Source organism: Lynx canadensis, chromosome B1 (genome assembly GCF_007474595.2).
Source record: "Lynx canadensis isolate LIC74 chromosome B1, mLynCan4.pri.v2, whole genome shotgun sequence".
Lineage (NCBI taxonomy): Eukaryota > Metazoa > Chordata > Mammalia > Carnivora > Felidae > Lynx > Lynx canadensis.
This window is the reverse complement of record NC_044306.2, coordinates 38,166,496-38,187,187: the sequence shown is the minus strand read 5'-3', so window position 1 is coordinate 38,187,187 and position 20,692 is coordinate 38,166,496. Positions and strand designations below refer to the sequence as shown.

At 37.9% G+C, this 20,692-nt stretch overlaps 1 pseudogene; it reads left to right on the top strand.

The window, feature by feature from the left end:
• Window positions 1–4,500: 4,500 nt before the first annotated feature.
• LOC115512946 lies at window positions 4,501–5,528 on the top strand (annotated as a pseudogene).
• Window positions 5,529–20,692: the final 15,164 nt, after the last annotated feature.

Here is a 20,692-nt window from a genome sequence, read left to right as displayed (position 1 = left end):
AGACACAAAAAAAATAGAAAAAGTTTCCATGCTCCTGGATAGGAAGAACAAATATTGTAAAAATGTCAATACTACCCAAAGCAATCTACATGTTCAATGCAATCCCTATCAAAGTAACATCAGCATTTTTCACAGAGCTAGAATAAATAATCCTAAAATCTGTATGGGACCAGAAAAGACCCCAAATAGCCAAAGCGATCTTGAAAAAGAAAACAAAAGCAGCGGGCATCACAATTACTTACTTCAAGCTATACTGCAAAGCTGTAATCATCAAGACAATATGGTACTGGCACAAGTACAGACACTCAGATCAATGGAACAGAATAGAGAACCCAGAAAAGGACCCACAAGTGTATGGCCAACTATCTTTGACAAGCAGGAAAGCATATCCAATGGAATAAAAGTCTCTTCAGCAAGTGATGCTAGGAAAACTGGACAGCGACATGCAGAAGAATGAAACTGGACCACTTTCTTACATCATACACAAAAATTAACTCAGAATGGATGAAAGACCTTATACATTGAGGTATGTATGTATGTACATACAATGTATGACAGGAAGCCATCAAAATCCTCAAGAAGAAAGCAGGCAAAAACCTCTTTGATCTTGCCTGCAGCAACTTCTTACTGAACACGTCTCTGGAGGCAAGGGATACAAAAGCAAAAATGAACTACTGGGACCTCACCAAAATAAAAAAACAATCAGCAAAACTAAAAGGCAACCGACAGAATGGAAGAAGATATTTGCAAATGACATATCAGATAAAGAGTTAGTATCCAAAACCTATAAAGAACTTATCAAACTCAACACCAAAAAAAAAAAAAAAAAAAAAAAGACAAACACAAAAACAAAAACCAATAATCCAGGGAAGAAATGGGCAACAGTCATGAATAGACACTTCTCCAAAGAAGACATCCAGATAAATTCTCCACATCACTCATCATCAGGAAAATATAAATCAAAACCACAATGAGAATGGCTAACATTAACAACTTAGGCACCAACAGATGTTGGCAAGGATGCAGAGAAAAAAGATCTCTTTTGGATTGTTGGTGGGAATGCAAGATGGTGCAGCCACTCTGGGAAACAGTATGGAGGTTCCTCAAGAAACTAATCATAGATCTACCCTACAACCCAGAAATTGCATTAACAGGTATTTATCCAAGGGACACAGGCGTGCTGTGCTGCTTCGAAGGGACACATGCACCCCCACGTTTATAGCAGCCCTATCAACAATAGCCAAAGTATGGAAAGAGCCCAAAAGTCCACCGATGGATAAATGGATAAAGAAGTGTCGTATATATACTATACAATGGAGTATTACTCAGCGATCAAAAAGAATGAACTCTTGTCATTTGCAACTATGTGGATGGAACTGGAGGGTATTATGCTAAGTGGAATTAGTCAGAGAAAGACAAAAATTATATGACCACTCATATGAGGACTTTAAGAGACATAACATATGAACATAAGGGAAGGGAAACAAAAATAATATAAAAACAGGGAAGGGGACAAAACAGAAGAGACTCACAAATATGGAGAACAAACTGAGGGTTACTTGAGGGGTTGTGGGAGGGGGAATGGGTCAAATGGGTAAGAGGCACTAAGGAATCTACTCCCGAAATCATTGTTGCACTATACGCTAACCAATTAGGATGTATATTTTAAAAAATAAAAAAAATTAAATTAAAAATTAAAATAAAATAAAATAAAATAATATTTCATATATACACTTATTAAGTAATTATACATGTATATTAGTGCCCATCACCCAAATGTGGCTTTACTGACACTGCAATATAATGCCTACAATTTGGATATCATTGTGCCTTTAAGGCAGTATAGCCTGATAGATAAGTTCTAGTCTCTAGGGCCTAATAGGACAGCATAACCCAAGTGCTCTGTGGTACAGATATATATTGTGGCAACTGTTAGTTTTCTGATTCTGACTTTTTGATAAATTTCTCACAGAACAATTATTTGGTAACATAGTTACAGCCATTTAATCAAATGCATAATTAAGGCATTATAAAATCCCATATATCAGGTGATTATAGAGAAATTTTTTACCCCAGCAATTTTATAGAGCAAGTGATATTCTGAATTTCACCCAAGAACATTCACTCTCAAAATTTCTTCACTGAAAACAAAGGTGAGTACTCTCTCATTTCAATAGAATAATAAATGAAATATGTATACAGCTAAATATTCTTATCACATTAATTGAGTAAAATAATTATGCCTACATATAGGGCAAATACCATGATAAGATAATTGCAAAAGTGTTCAATGAAATTTTACAAAGTATTCTGATATTGGAAATATCCTGAAGAGACATGAGGATGAGCATATATATATTATAATATATATCTCCAATATATTCATATATCCTATATATATATACTATATATATATATATACACACACACGAGGATGAGCATATATTCATATGTGTGTGTGTGTGTGTATCCAATATGTCCAATTATACAAATCAATTTTACAAATGATTATTTATTTATTTTGAGAGAGTGAGTGTGTGAGAGGGGGCAAGGGGAGAGAGAGGGGAGAGCGAATCCCAAGTAGGCTCTGAGCTGTCAGTGCGGAGGCTTACATCAGTCACTACCCTGAGATCATGACCACACCCAAAATCAAGAGCCAGACCCTAACTGACTGGACCACTCAGGTGTCCCTATTGGAGATTTTTTAACGGCACGAGAGGCTATCCTTTTATTAAATGAAGTTCCCTGCAAAGATCTCCATAAAAATATTTTAAAAACAATTTGTGGACATCATAAAGTGGATATTAGTTGTTTGTCCTCTTGTCCTCTTGAAAATTGAGAGCTGGACTTCAGCAATTCCCTACTGATATAAAAAGAGATTATAAAATGAATCACCGTGATGAAAATAAAGGGGAGTGTGCCAGGTTCAATGTGAATAAAGTTTGTTATAGGATTTGTAATAAATAGTTATTTCCATCCTCTCATATGTTTGTATGCAAATCTTCATATCCCTGATATGAATCATTAGGTTGTATGACAATGAGAATTAAGGTTTTTGTTGAAAGATGATTAATAATTATCTAATTTTAAGGGGAGATTGTGCTGAATTAACAGGATAGACCAAACGCGATTATGATGGTCTCTAAGTTTGGAAGGAGGAAGAAGAAAAAGTGTCACAGTATGTGATGGAAGACTTGCCTGGGCATAATTTTTCCCCCAATTGTTTCTTTCGTAATTCTTTTCCCATTAGTGTAAAATGTGCAACAGTTCAACTATACAAACATCTATGCAAACTTTAATGGCTATTAGGATTCTTGATGCTGAATATGAGACAGGAAAATGCAGAACAAGAAAGCAAACTTTTAAAAAAACAAATGATGGGGCGCCTGGGTGGCGCAGTCGGTTAAGCGTCCGACTTCAGCCAGGTCACGATCTCGCGGTCCGGGAGTTCGAGCCCCGCGTCAGGCTCTGGGCTGATGGCTCGGAGCCTGGAGCCTGTTTCCGATTCTGTGTCTCCCTCTCTCTCTGCCCCTCCCCCGTTCATGCTCTGTCTCTCTCTGTCCCAAAAATAAATAAACGTTGAAAAAAAAATTTAAAAAAAAAAAGAAAGAAAAGGATCAGCATGAAAGCAGGTAAAAGCACTGCTAGGAATTTATCCAAGGGATACAGGAGTACTGATGCATAGGGGCACTTGTACCCCAATGTTCATAGCAGCACTCTCAACAATAGCCAAATTATGGAAAGAGCCTAAATGTCCATCAACTGATGAATGGATAAAGAAATTGTGGTATATATACACAATGGAGTACTATGTGGCAATGAGAAAAAATGAAATATGGCCTTTTGTAGCAACGTGGATGGAACTGGAGAGTGTAATGCTAAGTGAAATAAGCCATACAGAGAAAGACAGATACCATATGGTTTCACTCTTATGTGGATCCTGAGAAACTTAACAGGAATCCATGGGATAGGGGAAGGAAAAAAAAAAAAGAGGTTAGAGTGGGAGAGAGCCAAAGCATAAGAGACTCTTAAAAACTGAGAACAAACTGAGGGTTGATGGGGGGTGGGAGGGAGGGGAGGGTGAGTGATGGGTATTGAGGAGGGCACCTTTTGGGATGAGCACTGGGTGTTGTATGGAAACCAATTTGTCAATAAATTTCATATATATAAAAAAAAAGAAAAAAAATAAAAATAAAATAAAAAAACAAATGAATATACTGTATGGGCAGTATGGGGAATGGGGACATCATCCTGGCATTAATATGGATATGAGATCTCTCTTTCTCTATGTCTCTCTCCTTCCTCTCTTTCCTTCTCTCCTTCCCAATTTAGATGACACATATAGACAGACAGATAGATAGGGAGATAGATATTGAAAGATAACATATAGATACGTATGTACATAATATACACACAGTCAAATGGTGTACAAATACTATTGAGACTCTTTCTAAGACTTTATACAACATAGACTTAATGATTAATTGAGTATAACAAAAAATGATCTGTGGTGATGATTTTGACAATGGAATAAATGACATTGATAAAGTGAGGTCTAATTTTTCAGATAGACAATATATGTTTTTTCTTTGTCACTGTGATGATGATATCGTCCATTATATTTGTATGAAGATAGGCCAGTTTTTACAAGTTCCTATTGGAATTTTTGCCAACATCTTCCTGCTTCTCTTCCACATCTTCATGCTACTTCTGGATCACAGACCTAAGCCAACTGTCCTGATCATCTATCGCTTGGCCTTTGTCCACATAATGAAACTCTTCACGGCACTGTTTTTTAATGTCTACAGACCTGTTTGAAGTACTGAACACTCTAAATGATTTCAAATGCATGGCTTTATTGTGCATGAATAGGGTGACAATGGGTCTCTCCTTGAGCACCACCTGCCTCCTCAGCATGTTCAAGGCCATCATGATCAGCCCTAGCACCTCCTGGTTGGCCAGCTTTAAACATACGTGCAAAACGTACATCTTCCATTCTTTTATCATCTTATGGTTTCTCAGTTTGTCTCTCAGTAGTGACTGCATCTTGTACACTGCTGCTCCTTCTAATGTGACCCAGAGAAATCTACTTGTGTCAGTAAACACTGCTCACTTTCCCGCCTAAACTCCGTCATCAGGGGACTGTTTTTCACGTTTTCAATATCCAGGGATGTTTTCTTTGTTGGAGGCATGCTGCTCTCAAGTGTGTACATTGTGATTCTCTTGTCCAGGCTTCAGGGGCAGTGCCAGCACCTTCCCAGCATCAGCCTCTCCTCAAGAGTCTCCCCAGAGAGAAGGGCCACCCAAACCATCCTGCTGTTGGCAAGTTTTTTTGTGGTCATGTACTAGGTGGGCCTCATTATCTCCTTCTCCTCCACTCTCTTATGGGCATATGACACAGTCATTCTGGATTTCCAGAAGCTTGTGCCCAATGTCTATGCCACTGTCAGTGCATTGGGCTAATAAGTTCTGATAAAAGGATAGAAAATGTGTTTCGAATGTGTGGGAAAATTACAATCAAGTTATAAGTACATAGTGTGGAAATCATTATCTAGAACTGATCATTTTGATTTCATTCAAATTATAGAGTATTTATATATAACATTTAAATGTAATTTTAATTTGTATGTAATTGAAAGGTTTACTGTGTATAAATAATAAATATTTTTGAAACCTCTGGTAACAATTACCCACCAGCTTTTTTGAGTTTAGTATCAAGTAAGATTCAATATTGCCATGTGTTGAACATTCCTTTATCTTTCATTTTATTTCTCAAACACTCTTAAGGAAAATTTTCTCTATAAAAGTAAAATACACTCTAAAGCATGACTATTGTACTCTATTACAATGCATTACCTATTGGTAATACAACATTTGAAAATTCTGTTTACTCTTTTTACTTCAAGATATTTAGCTGTGCCTCTAATTTTAACCGAGCAACACTTTTCTCGGCACTATTTATATTTATTTCTATGAGTTCTGGCTTCTATTAGGGCTGCAGAGAGTGTACTCTCACCTCTGTATGTTTTCTAATTTATCATTCTCTTCTTTTAAAGGTTGTAAACTTTGTCTCATGTTACAACATATATATTTTTTTATTTCTTTTATTTACACAGTTTGAGTAATATTTCTGGTGAGTATTTTATTTATCTGCTTTTGTTACAATTAATTTCTTATTTGTAACTTCATGCCTAGTTTTGAAATTAGAAATTTACAATCGTCATTTTTTTAGTTTTTTTTTTAATTTTTTTTTCAACGTTTATTTATTTTTGGGACAGAGAGAGACAGAGCATGAACGGGGGAAGGGCAGAGAGAGAGGGAGATACAGAATCGGAAACAGGCTCCAGGCTCTGAGCCATCAGCCCAGAGCCCGACGCGGGGCTCAAACTCACGGACCGTGAGATCGTGACCTGGCTGAAGTCGGACACTTAACCGACTGCGCCACCCAGGCGCCCCATTTTTTTTTAATTTGTATACAGTAGTGAAACATTTAAATGATTTTTATTTCTTCCCATTCTGATCTTCATATAATATAGTGACAATTCTATTCTCTATAAATGTTCTCTCTTGAATGGATTTGGCTTCAACATTTTTGTTCAGTATTCTAGTTTATTATTTATTTCATCAACTCAGACTAATATAATATTTAACTAAATTGTTGTGTACTAAATTGTGTTATTTAATTTTCAAGATTTAATTGTATTAGGCCTCTTCTTCACAATATATCTTACAAGTGTATAGTTTGTCTTTCGACATTATTTTTATTTCCTATTTTTCCTGTCTTTACTTAAATATTTTATATGTTGTAGATGAAACTTATTGTCAAATTGGTTTCCATACAACACCCCGTGCTCATCCCAACAGGTGCCCTCCTCAATAACTATCAAATAATTTAAACATATTGCTGATATATTTATTTTGTGACATGTAATTTCTTCTACCCTATACCCAAAACTAATTTAATTGTGTTTCACCATTAATAATTTCATTGTGAACTTTGGGACATATCACAGTGCAGGTGTCTCTAGTCTCTTTGTACCAATCACCCTGAGGACGAGTTGGAGTACCACACAGGTTTGAGCTCCTTGTAGTCAGTCAAGATCTGGATGGCGAGACGGTCTCTGATTTTGATTGCTTCTTTAGATCCTTAACTTGAATTACTTAGCTTTCTGGGATGTTCTTATATTTTATTATTATCCTTGCTGTACATTATAAGGATTCTTTTACTTTGTATTTTATATATATTTTTTCTATTTAAATTAAAGTTAGTTAACTTGTAGTGTAGTATTGTTGTAAGGAGTACAACCCAGTGATGCATCCCTTTCAATAATGACCAGGGCTTTTCTGAACAAGTGCCTTCTTAATCCCCGTCACACAATTACCCCACCCCCACAAAAAACACCACTCCAGCAACTCTCAGTTTTTTCTCTGTATTTAAGAGTCTCTTATGGTTTTCCTCTCTCCATTTTTATCTCATTTTTCCCTCCCTTCCCATGTATTCATCTATTGTGTTTCTTAAATTCCGCATATGAGTGAAATCATATGTTGGTTTTTCTCTGACTGACTCATTTCCCTTAGCATAATACTCTAGTTCCATCCACATGTTTGCAAATGGCAAGATTTCATTCTTTCTGATTATTGAATAATATTCCATTATGTAATACATTTATCCATTCGTCAGTCAATGGACCTTTTGACTCATTACATACTCTGGCTATTGTTAATAGTGCTGCTATAAACATTGTGGTGCATGTGTCCCTTTGAATTAGCATTTTTGTATCCTTTGGGTATATGCCTACTGGTGCAATTGCTGGGTCATACAGTAGGTCTATTTTTAATATTTTGAGGAACCTCCATGCTATTTTCAGAGTGACTGCACCAGTTTGTATCTCCACCAAAAGTGTAAAAGGGTTCTCCTAATTCCACATCCTCACCAAAATCTGTTGTTTCCTCTCTTGTTTTTTTAGCCATTCTAATAGGTGTGAGGTGGTATCTCATTGTGATTTTGATTTGTATTTCTCTGATAATGAGTGATGTTGAGCATCTTTTCTGTGTCCATTGGTCCTCTGGGTGTGTTCTTTGGAAACTGTGCATTAATGCCTTCTGCTCATTTCTTCACTGGATTATTTGTATTTTGGTTGTTGTGTTTAATAAGTACCTATTTTGGATACTGACCCTTTATCTGATATCTAATCTACAAATCTCTTCTACCCTTCCATGGCTGTCCTTTAGTTTTGTTGTTTGTTTCCTTTGATGTGCAGATTTTTTATCTTGATAGGGTCCTAATAGTCCATTTTTCCTTTAGTTTCCCTTTCTCCCAGAGGTATGTCTAGTAAGAATTTGCTGTTGCAGAGTTCAAAGAGGCTACTGTCTGTTTCCTATTCTGGGGTTTTGACGGATTCCTGCTTCATATTTAGGGATTTCATATATTTTGAATTTAGTTTTGTTTATAGTATAAGAAAGTGATCCAGCTTCATTTTTTCTGCATTTCACTATCCAGATTTCTCAGCGCCATTTACGAAAGAGACTGTCTTCCACTAGATATTCTTTCCTGTCTTGTCAAGGATTAGTTGGTCACACATTGTGGGTCCATTTCTGGATTCTCCGTTCTGTTCCACTGAACTATGTGTCTGTTTTTGTGCCAATACCATACTGTCTTGATGATTAGAGCTTTGTAATACAGCTTGATGTCCACAATGTGAGACCTCCATATTTTCTCCTTTTCAACATTACTTTGGCTACTTGGGGATGTCTCTTTCCATAAAAATTTCGGAATTGTTTTTTTCAAATTCTGTGATGAATGCGCGTGTTATTTTAATAAGGATTCCATTGAACGTATAGATTGTTTCCAGTAGTATAAGCATTTTAACAATATTTGTTCCTCCAATCTACAAGCATGGGATGTTTATGCTTTTTTGTGTCTTCTTTTTTTAATTTTTAAGTGTTTATTAATTTTTGAGAGACAGAGAGAGACAAAGTGTGAGTAGGGGTGGGGGGAGGACACAAAATCCCAAGCAGGCTCCAGGTCCTGAGCTGTCAGCATAGAGCTCAACACAGGGCTCTAAATCACACTCTTAGAGATTATCACCTGATACAAAGTCAAATGTTTAACTGACTCAGCCACCCAGGTGCCCCACTTTGTGTGTTCAATTTCTTTCATAAGCTTTCTATATTTTTCACCATATAGGTCTTTGACCTCTGTGGTTAGGTTTATTTTTTGGTATTTTACATCATTTGGTGTAATTGTAAATGGGATTGTTTCCTTGGTTCCTCTTCCTGCTGTTTCACTATTGGTGTAAAGAAATGCAACCAGTTTCAGTATGTTGATTTTATTCTGAATTCATGAATCAGTTCTAGCAGTTTTTGGTGTCTTTGGGGTTTTAGCATAGAATATCATGTCATCTGTGAAGAGTGAAAATTTGACTTTTCCCTTGACAATTTGTATGTCTTTTATTTCTTTCTGTTGTGTGATTGCTGAGGCTAGGATTTCCAGTAATATACTGAACAGCAGCTGTGAGAATGGACATCTGTGTCGTGTTCCTGACATTAGGGGGAAACTCTCAGCTTTTACCATTGAGGATGATATTCGGTGTGGGTCTTTCCTATATGGCCTTTATAATGTTGAGAATTGTTCCTTCTATCCTTATTTTCTTGAGGGTTTTTATCAAGAAAGAGTGCTGTACTTTGTCAAATGCATGTTCTGTATCTATTTAGGGTATCGTGATTCTTATCTTTTCTTTTATTAATGTGGTATATCACGTTGACTTATTTGCAAATATTTATATCAGCCCTGCAGCCCAGGTATAAATCCCACTTGATCTCTGTGCATAGTTCTTTTATTTATTTATTTATTTATTTATTTATTTATTTTTAATTTTTTTTAACACTTATTTATTTTTGAGACAGAGAGAGAGAGACAGAGCATGAACGGGGGAGGGTCAGAGAAGGGAGACACAGAATCTGAAACAGGCTCCAGGCTCTGAGCTGTCAGCACAGAGCCTGATGCGGGGCTTGAACTCATGGACCGCGAGATCATGACCCGAGGTGAAGTCGGCCGCTTAACTGACTGAGCCACCCAGGTGCCCCTGTGCATATTTCTTTTAATGTAATGTTGAATTCTATTTGCTAGTACTTGTTGAGATTTTTGCACCCAGATTAATCAGGGATATTGGCCGATAAGTGTCCTTTGTTCGTTTGTTTGTTTTGTTTTGTGTGTGTGTGTGGCATCTTTTTCTGGTTTTGGATCCAAGGTAATGGCGGTGTCCTGGAATCAGTTTGCCAGCATTCCTTCCATTTATACTTTCGAGGAAAACTTTGAGAAAAGTAGGTATTAACCCTTCTTTAAATGCCTGGAAGAAATTTCCTGGGAAGCCAACTGGTCCAGGATCTTATCATTGTTTATATTTCTTTGACATACATTGTGGTCTTCCCTCTTTTATTTGTGATTTTATTGATTTCAGTATTCTTTATTTTCTTCTTGATAAGTCTGACTAGGGATGTTATCGGTTTTTTTTTTCTTTGAAAGAACCTACATTTACCTTTAGTTATCTACTGTGCTGTTTTGTTTGTTGGTTTCAAATATTGTTCATATCTGCTCTAATGTCTATCATTCCCCTTCTTCTGCTGGCTTTTGGCTTTATTTACTGGACATTTTCTAGTTTCTTTAGGTGTAACGTGAGATGTGTATTTGGGACCTATCTTGCTTCTTGAGATAGACTTTTATGTATATTCCTATTAAGATGATCTTTGCTGAATCACATAGTGTTTGGACAGTCGTGTTTTCAAGTTCGTTTGCTTCCATGTATATGTTTTTAAATTTTTTGCTGATTCCCTGGTTAACCTATTCATTCGTTTTTTATACATTAAATACAACTTACTGTCAGACTGGTTTCCATGCAACACCTAGTGTTCATCCCAACAGGTGCCCTCCTCACTGCCCATCACCCACTTTCCCATCTCCCCCACCTCCCATCAACCCTCATTTTTTTCTCAGCATTTAAGTCTCTTACGGTTTGCCTCCCTCCCTCTCTGTTATTTCCCCCTTTCCCCTCCCCCATGTTTTTCTGTTAAGTTTCTCAAGATCCACATAAGCGTGAAAACATTAGTAACTGTCTTTATCTGTCTGGCTTATTTCACTTAGCATAATACCCTTCAGTTCATTCACGCATTCACGTTGCTACAAATGGCTGGATTTCATTCTGTCCCATTGCCAATTATATATGATACACACACACACACACACACACACATATATACATATACACATATGCCATATCTTCTTTATCCATTCGTCAGTTGCTGGACTTTTAGGCTCTTTCCATAATTTGTCTATTGGTGAAAGTGCTGCTAGAAACAATGGGGTACAAGTGACCCTATGCATCAGCACTCCTGTATCCCTTGGGTAAATTCTTAGCAGTGCTATCGCTGGGTCATAGGGTAGATCTATTTTTAATTTTTTTTAATACGAAATTAATTGCCAAATTGGTTTCCATACAACACTCAGTGCTCATCCCAAAGTGCCCTCCTCACTGCCCATCACCCACTTTCATCTCCTTCCTACATCCCATCAACCCTTAGTTTATTCTCAGTTTTTAATAGTCTTTTATGGTTTGGCTCCCTCCCTCTCTAACATTTTTCCCTTCCCCTCCCCCATGGTCTTGTGTGAAGTTTCTCAGGATCCACATAACAGTGAAAACATATGGTATCTGTCTTTCTCTATATGACTTATTTCACTTAGTTTAACACTCTCCAGCTCCATCCACGTTGCTACAAAAGGCCATATTTAATTCTTTCTCATTGCCAAGTAGTATTCCATTATATATATAAACTCCAATTTCTTTACCCATTCATCAGTTGATGGACATTTAGACTCTTTCCATAATTTAGCTATTGTTGAGAGTGCTGCTATAAACATTGGGGTACAGTTGCCCCTATGCATCAGTACTCCTATATCCCTTGGGTAAATTCCTAGCAGTGCACTGCTGGGTCATAGGGTAGGTCTATTTTAATTTTTTGAGGAACCTCCACATCGTTTTCCTGAGCAGCCGCACCAATTTGCGTTCCTGCCAACAGTGCAAGAGGGTTCCCGTTTCTCCACCTCCTCTCCAGCATCGATAGTCTCCTGTTTTGTTCATTTTAGCCACTCTGAGTGGCGTGAGGACATATCTGAGTGTGGTTTTGATTTGTATTTGCCTGATGAGGAGCGACGTTGAGCACCTTTTCATCTGCCTGTTGGCCATCTGGATGTCTTCTTTAGAGAAGTGTCTATTCATGTTTTCTGCCCATTTCTTCACTGGATTATTTGTTTTTCGGGTGTGGAGTTTGGTGAGCTCTTTATACATTTTGGATACTAGCCCTTTGTCTGATGTGTCATTTGAAAATATCTTCTCCCATTCCATTGGCTGACTTTTAGTTCTGTTGAGTGTTTCCTTTGCTGTGCAGAAGCTTTTTATCTTTATGAGGTCCCAATAGTTCATTTTTGCTTTTAATTCCCTTGCCTTTGGGGATGTATCAAGTATTAAATTGCTGCAGCTGAGGTCAGAGTGGTTTTTCCCTACTTTCTTCTCTAGTGTTTTGATGGTTTCCTGTCTCACATTCAGGTCCTTCATCCATTTTGAGTTTGTTTTGGTGAATGGTGCAAAAAAGTGGTCTAGTTTCATCCTTCTGCATGTTGCTGTCCAGTTGTCCCAGCACCATTTGTTAAAGAGACTGTCTTTTTTCTATTGGATACTCTTTCCTGCTCTGACAAAGATGAGTTGGCCATACTTTTGTGGGTCCAATTCTGGAGTCTCTATTCTACTCCATTGGTCTATGTGTCTGGTTTTGTGCCAATATCATGCTGCCTTGATGATTACAACTTTGTAGTAGAGGTTAAAGTCTGGGATTGTGATGCCTCCTGCTTTGGTCTTCTTCTTCAATGTTACTTTGACTCTTTGGGATCTTTTGTGGTTCCATACAAATTTTAGGATTGCTTGTTCTAGCTTCCAGAAGAATGCTGGTACAATTTTGATTGAACTTGCATTGAATGTGTAGATTGCTTTGGGTAGTATTGACATTTTAACAGTATTTATTCTTCCAATCCATGAGCCCAGAGTGTTTTTCCATTTATTTATATCTTCTTCAATTTCCTCCATAAGCTTTCTATAGTTTTCAGCATACAGATATTGTACATCTTTGGTTAGATTTATCCCTAGGTATTTTATGCTTCTTGGTGCAATTGTGAATGGGATCAATTTATTTTATTTGTCTTTCTGTTGCTTCATTATTAGTGTATAAGAATGCAACTGATTTCTGTACATTGATTTTGTATCCTGCGACTTTGCTGAATTCATGTGTCCGTTCTAGTAGACTTTTGGTGGAGTCGATCGGGTTTTCCATGTATAATATCATGTCATGTGTAAAAAGTGAAAGCTTAACTTCATCTTAGCCAATTTTGACGCCTTTGATTTCCTTTTGTTGTCTGATTGCTGATGCCAGAACTTCCAACCCTATGTGAAACAACAGTGGTTAGGGTGGACATCCCTGTCGTGTTCTGATATCAGGGAGAAAGCTCTCAGTTCTTCCCCATTGAGGATGATATTAGGTGTGGGCTTATCATAAATGGCTTTTATGATGTTTCAGTATAATCCTTCTATCCCAACTTTCTCGAGGGTTTTTATTAAGAAAGATGTGCTGAATTTTGTCAAATGCTTTTTCTGCATCGATTGACAGGATCATATGGTTCTTATCTTTTCTTTTATTAATGTGATGTATCACGTTGATTGATTTGCGAATGTTGAACCAGCCCTGCATCCCAGGAAAGAATCCCACTTGATCATGGTGAATAATTCTTTTTATATGCTGTTGAATTCGATTTGCTAGTATCTTATTGACAATTTTTGCATCCATATTTATCAGGGATATTGGCCTGTAGTTCTCTTTTTTTACTGGGTCTCTGTCTTGTTTAGGAATCAAAGTAATGCTGGCTTCATTGAATGAGTCTGGAAATTTTTCTTCCCCTTCTATTATTTGGCATAGCTTGAGAAAGATAGGTATTCTCTCTGCTTTAAATGTCTGGTAGATTCTCAGGATCCACATAAGAGTGAAACCATATGGTATCTGTCTTTCTCTGTATGGCTTATTTCACTTAGCATTACACTCTCCAGTTACATCCACGGGGGAGGGGAAGGAAAAAAAAAAAAGAGGTTAGAGTGGGAGAGAGCCAAAGCATAAGAGACTGTTAAAAACTGAGAACAAACTGAGGGTTGATGGGGGGTGGGAGGGAGGGGAGGGTGGGTGATGGGTATTGAGGAGGGCACCTTTTGGGATGAGCACTGGGTGTTGTATGGAAACCAATTTGTCAATAAATTTCATATATATAAAAAAAAATGTCTGGTAGAATTCCCCTGGGAAGCCATCTGGTCCTGGACTCTTATTTGTTGGGAGATTTTTGATGACTGATTCAATTTCTTCACCGGTTATGGGTCTTTTTGAGTTTTCTATTTCTTCTGGTTTGAGTTTTGAAGTGGGTGGGTGATTAGGAACTTCTCCATTTCTTCCAGGTTGTCCAGTTTGTTGGCATATAATTTTTCATAGTATTCCCTGATAATTTTTTGTATTTCTGAGGGATTGGTTGTAATAATTCCATTTTCATTCATGATTTTATCTATTTGGGTCATCTCCCTTTTCTTTTTGAGAAGCCTGGCTAGGGTTTATCAATTTTGTTTATTTTTTCCAAAAAACAACTCTTGGTTTCATTGATCTGCTAACAGTATTTTTAGATTCTATATTGCTTATTTCTGCTCTGATCTTTATTATTTCTCTTCTTCTACTGGGCTTGGGGTGTCTTTGCTGTTCTGCTTCTGTTTCCTTTAGGTGTGCTGTTAGATTTTGTATTTGGGATTTTTCTCGTTACCTGAGGTAGGCCTGGATCATAATGTATTTTCCTTTCAAGACTTCCTTCGCTGCATCCCAAAGCGTTTGGATTGTTGTATCTTCATTTTCATTTGTTTCCACATATTTTTAAATTTCTTCCCTAATTGCCTGGTTGAACCATTCATTCTTTAGTAGGGTGTTCTTTAACCTCCGTGCTTTTGGAGATTTTCCAGACTTTTCCTGTGGTTGATTTCAAGCTTCATAGCATTCTGGTCTGAAAGTATGCATGGTATGATCTCAATTCTTGTATACTTATGAAGGGCTGTTTTGTGACCCAGTATGTGATCTATCTTGGAGAATGTTCCATGTGCACTTGAGAAGAAAGTATCTTCTGTTGCTTTGGGATGCAGAGTTTTAAATATATCTGTCAAGTCCATCTGATCCAATGTATCATTCAGGGCCCTTGTTTCTTTATTTATCCTGTGTCTAGATGATCTATCCATTGTTGTAGGTTGAGTAGTAAAGTTCCCTGCAATTACCACATTCTTATCAATAAGGTTGCTTATGTTTGTGATTGATTGTTTTATATATTTGGGGGCTTCCATATTCGTTGCATAGATATTTATAATTGTTAGCTCTTCCTGATGGATAGGCCCTGTAATTATTATATAATGTCCTTCTTCATCTCTTGTTACAGCCTTTAATTGAAAGTCTAGTTTGTCTGATACAAGTATGGCTACCCCAGCTTTCTTTTGACGTCCAGTAGCATGGTAGATAGTTCTCCATCCCCTCACTTTCAATCTGAAGGTGTCTTAAGGTCTAAAATTAGTCTCTTGTAGACAGAAAATAGATGGGTATTCTGTTTTTATCCATTATGATACCCTATGTCTTTTGGTTAGAGCATTTAGTCCATTTACATTTAGTGTTATAGAAAGATATGGGTTAAAGTCATTGTGATGTCTGTAGGTTTCATGCTTTTAGTGATGTCTCTGGTACTTTGTCTCACAGGATCCCCCTTAGGATCTCTTGTAGGGCTGGTTTAGTGGTGACGAATTCCTTCAGTTTTTGTTTGGGAAGACCTTTATCTCTCCTTCTATTCTAAATGACAGACTTGCTAGATAATGGAATCTCGGCTCCATATTTTTCTGTTTATCACATTGAAGATTTCCTGCCATTCCTCTGGCCTGCCAGGTTTCAGTAGATAGATCCATCACTAGTCTTATTGGTCTCCTTTTATATGTTAGAGCACGTTTATCCCTAGCTGCTTTCAAAATTTATTCTTTATCCTAGTATTTTGCCAGTTTCACTATGATATGTCATGCAGAAGATCGATTCGTTATGTCTGAAGGGAGTTCTCTGTGCCTCTTGGATTTCAATGCCTGTTTCCTCCCTAGATCAGAGAAGTTCTCAGCTACGATTTCTTCAAGTACACCTTCAGCACCTTTCTCTCTTTCTTCCTCTGCTAGAATCCCTATTATACGTATATTATTGCATTTCATCGCATCATTTAGTTCTCTAATTCTCCCCTCATACTCCTGGATTTTTTTTTAATCTCTCTTTTTCTCAGCTTCCTCTTTTTCCATAATTTTATCTTCTAATTTATCTATTCTCTCATCTGCCTCTTCAATCTGAGCTGTTGTCGCCTCCATTTTATTTTGCACCTCATTTATAACATTTTTTTTCAATATATGAAATTTATTGTCAAACTGGTTTCCATACAACACCCAGTGCTCATCCCAAAAGGTGTCCTCCTCAATACCCATCACCCACCATCCCCTCCATCCCACCCCCATCAACCCTCAGTTTGTTCTCAGTTTTTAACAGTCTCTTATGCTTTAGCTCTCTCCCACTCTAACCTGTTTTTTTTTCCTTCCCCTCCCCCATGGGTTTCTGTTAAGTTTCTCAGGATCCACATAAGAGTGAAAACATGTGGTATCTGTCTTTCTCTGTATGGCTTATTTCATTTAGCATCACACTCTCCAGTTCCATCCATGTTGCTACAAAGGGCCATATTTCGTTCTTTCCCATTGTCATGTAGTACTCCATTGTGTATATAAACCACAATTTCTTTATCCATTCATCAGTTGATGGACATTTCGGCTCTTTCCATAATTTGGCTATTGTTGACAGTGCTGCTATGAACATTGGGGTACAAGTGCCCCTATGCATCAGTACTCCTGTATCCCTTGGGTAAATTCTTAGCAGTGCTATTGCTGGGTCATAGGGTAGGTCTATTTTTAATTTTCTGAGGAACCTCCACACTGTATTCCAGAGTGGCTGCACCAATTTGCATTCCCACCAACAGTGCAAGAAGGTTCCTGTTTCTCCACATACTCTCCAGCATCTATAGTCTCCTGATTTGTTCATTTTGGCCACTCTGACTGGCGTGAGATGAAATCTGAGTGTGGTTTTGATTTGTATTTCCCTGATAAGGAGCGACATTGAGCATCTTTTCATGTGCCTGTTGGCCATCTGGATGTCTTCTTTAGAGAAGTGTCTATTCATGTTTTCTGCCCATTTCTTCACTGGGTTATTTGTTTTTCGGGTGTGGGGTTTGGTGAGCTCTTTATAGATTTTGGATACTAGCCCTTTGTCCGATATGTCATTTGCAAATATCTTTTCCCATTCCGTTGATAGAAGGAACATACTTAAACATCATAAAAGCCATTTATGAAAAGCCCACAGCTAACATCATCCTCAACGGGGAAAAACTGAGAGCTTTTTCCCTGAGATCAGGAACACGACAGGGCTGCCCACTCTCACCACTGTTTTTTAACATAGGTTGGAACTTCTAGCATCAGCGATCAGACAACAAAAGGAAATCAAAGGCATCAAAATTGGCAAAGATGAAGTCAAGCTTTCGATTTTTGTAGATGACATGATATTATACATGGAAAATCCGATAGACTCCACCAAAAGTCTGCTAGAACTGATACATGAATTCAGCAAAGTTGCAGGATACAAAATCAATGTACAGAAATCAGTTGCATTCTAATACACTAACAATGAAGCAACAGAAAGACAAATAAAGAAACTGATCCCATTCACAATTGCACCAAGAAGCATAAAATACCTAGGAATAAATCTAACCAAAGATGTAAAAGATCTGTATGCTGAAAACCATAGAAAGCTTATGAAGGTAATTGAAGAAGATATAAAGAAATGGAAAGACATTCCCTGCTGATGGATTGGAAGAATAAATATTGTCAAAATGTCAATACTACCCAAAGCTAGCTACACATTCAATGCAATCCCAATCAAAATTGCACCTGCATTCTTCTCAAAACTAGAACAAGCAATCCTAAAATTCATATGGAACCACAAAAGGCCCTGAATAGCCAAAGTAATTTTGAAGAAGAAGACCAAAGCAGGAGGCATCATTTATAGCATTTTTTAGCTCTTCCTGTTTCTTAATCCCTTAATCTCTGTAGCAATAGATTCTCTGCTGTCCTCTATACTTTTTTCAAGCTCAGTGATTAATTTTATAACTATTATTTTAAATTCATTTTCATTATTTTAAATTCATTTTAAATTTATGAAGTTCATTTAAATTCATGTTATATTGCTTAAATCGGTTTTGGTCAGTTAATTAGCTGTCGCTACTTCCTGGGGTTTCTTTTGAGGAGAATTCTTCCGTTTCGTCATTTTGGATAGTCCCTGGAGTGGTGTGGAACTGCAGGGCTCTTCCCCTGTGCTGTCTGAAGTAACTTGTGTTGGTGGGCAGGGCCGCAGTCAGACCTGATGTCTGCCCCAGCCCACCGCTGGGGCCACAATCAGACTGGTGTGTACCTTATCTTCCCCTCTCTCAGGGGCAGGACTCACTGTGGAGTGGTATGGCCCCTGTCTGGGCTACTTGCACACTGCCAGGCTTGTCTTGCTGCTTCGATGGGATCTGGTGTACTGGCCGGGGTGGATCCACAAGGTGCACAGGGGCTGGAGGGGCTGGCTCAGCTTACTTTCCCTTTGGTGGTCCACTGTGGGGGGGGGGCAGTGGCACCGAGAGGGGAGGGATGGATCCACAGAAGCACAGCATTGGGTGTTTGCGCAGTGCAACCAAGTTCTGTGATGGGAACTGGTTCCCTTTGGGATCTTGGCTGGGGGATGGGCAAGGGAGATGGCTCTGGCCAGTTTCTTTGTTCCCCGCTGAGCTGAGCTCTGTCTTCTGGGGCCCAACACCTCTCCCTCCCATTGTCCTCTAGCCCTCCCACTCTCAGAGCAGAGCTGTTGACTTATAACATTCCAGATGTTAAGTCCCGCTGGCTGTCAGAACACACTCTGTCCCACCCCTCTGCTTTTGCAAGTCAGACTCGTGGGCTCTGCCTTGCAGGGCGGGCTGCCCCTCAACCGTCCTGGCTCCCTCCTGCCAGTCCGTGTAGCACTCCCTGCCTCTCCGTCCTTCCTACCCTCTTCCGTGGGCCTTTTGTCTATGCTTGGCTCCAGAAAGTCTGTTCTGCTAGTCTTCTGGCGGTTTTGTGGGTTATTTAGGCTTATGTGGGTGGAATCTAAGTGATCAGCAGGACGCGGTGAGCCCAGCATCCTCCTACGCTGCCATTTTCTTCCAGGGCCCCTTTACTTCCTTCTTTGAGGTTTTTCTTTTTTTAATCAATAATGGATTCTGTATTTTTTTGAATGCTTTTTCTTCATATATTGAGATAATCATCTGATTCTTATCTCTTATTAATGTGGTTTATCACATTGATTGATTTGCGAACATTGAATCGGCCCTTCATCCCAGGAATACATTTCACTTGATCATGGTGAATAATTCTTTTAATGACTGTTGGATTTGATTTGTTACTCTCTTGTTGAGAATTTTTGTATCCATGTTCATAAGGGATATTGGTCCGTATTTCTACTTTCTTGTAGGATCTTTGTGCAGTTTTGGATTTCAGGTAATTCTAGCATATCACAGAAGGAGATTGGAAGTTTTCCTTCCATTTCTAGTTTTAGAAAATTTTGAGAATAATATGTGTTAAATCTTGTATAAATGTCTGGTAGAACTCACGTGGGAAGTCACCTGGACCAGGAGTTTTGTTTATTGGAAAATTTTTGAATACTGATTCCATCTCTTTGCTAGTTATATGATTTCTCAAATATTTATTTCTTAATGTTTCAGTTTGGGTACTTTGTGAGTTTCTAGGAATTTGACCATTTCTTCCAGATTGCCAGACTATTGCCATATATTTTTTTATAGTATTATCTTATGATTATTTGTATATCTGTGGTGTTGGCTGTGATCTCTCCTCTTTCATTCAATATTTCATCTATTTATTTTCTTTCTTTTTTGTTTTGGTAAGTCTGTCTCAGAGTTTATCAATCTTATTAATTTTTTCAAGAAACAACTCTTAGTTTCAGTCATCTGTTCCCCTGGTATTTTTAAAAATGTTTATTTATTTATTTTGAGAGAGAGGCAAAGCATGCAGGGGAGGGGCAGAAAGTGAAAGAGAGATTCCCAACCAGTCTCTACACTGACAACAGAGTCCCTATACAGTGCTAGATCTCACAACCATGAGATCATAAGCTGATCCTAAATCAAGAGTTGGACGCTTGAACAGTTGAGCCACCCAGGTGCACTGTTGTGCTATTATTTTTGTTTGTTTGTTTGCATACCATTTATTTTTTCTTAGTCTTTATTATGTCCCTTATTCTGGTTTTAGGCTTTGTGTGCTGTTCCTTTCCTAGTTCCTTTAGGTATGAGGCTAGTGTGATTAGTTGAATTCTTTCTTGCTGCTTGAGGTAGGCCTGACTTTCAATACACTTCCCTCTTAGGACTGCCTTTTTTGAATCCAAAAGTTTTGGACTGTTGTATTTTTATTTTCATTTGTCTCCATGTATTTTT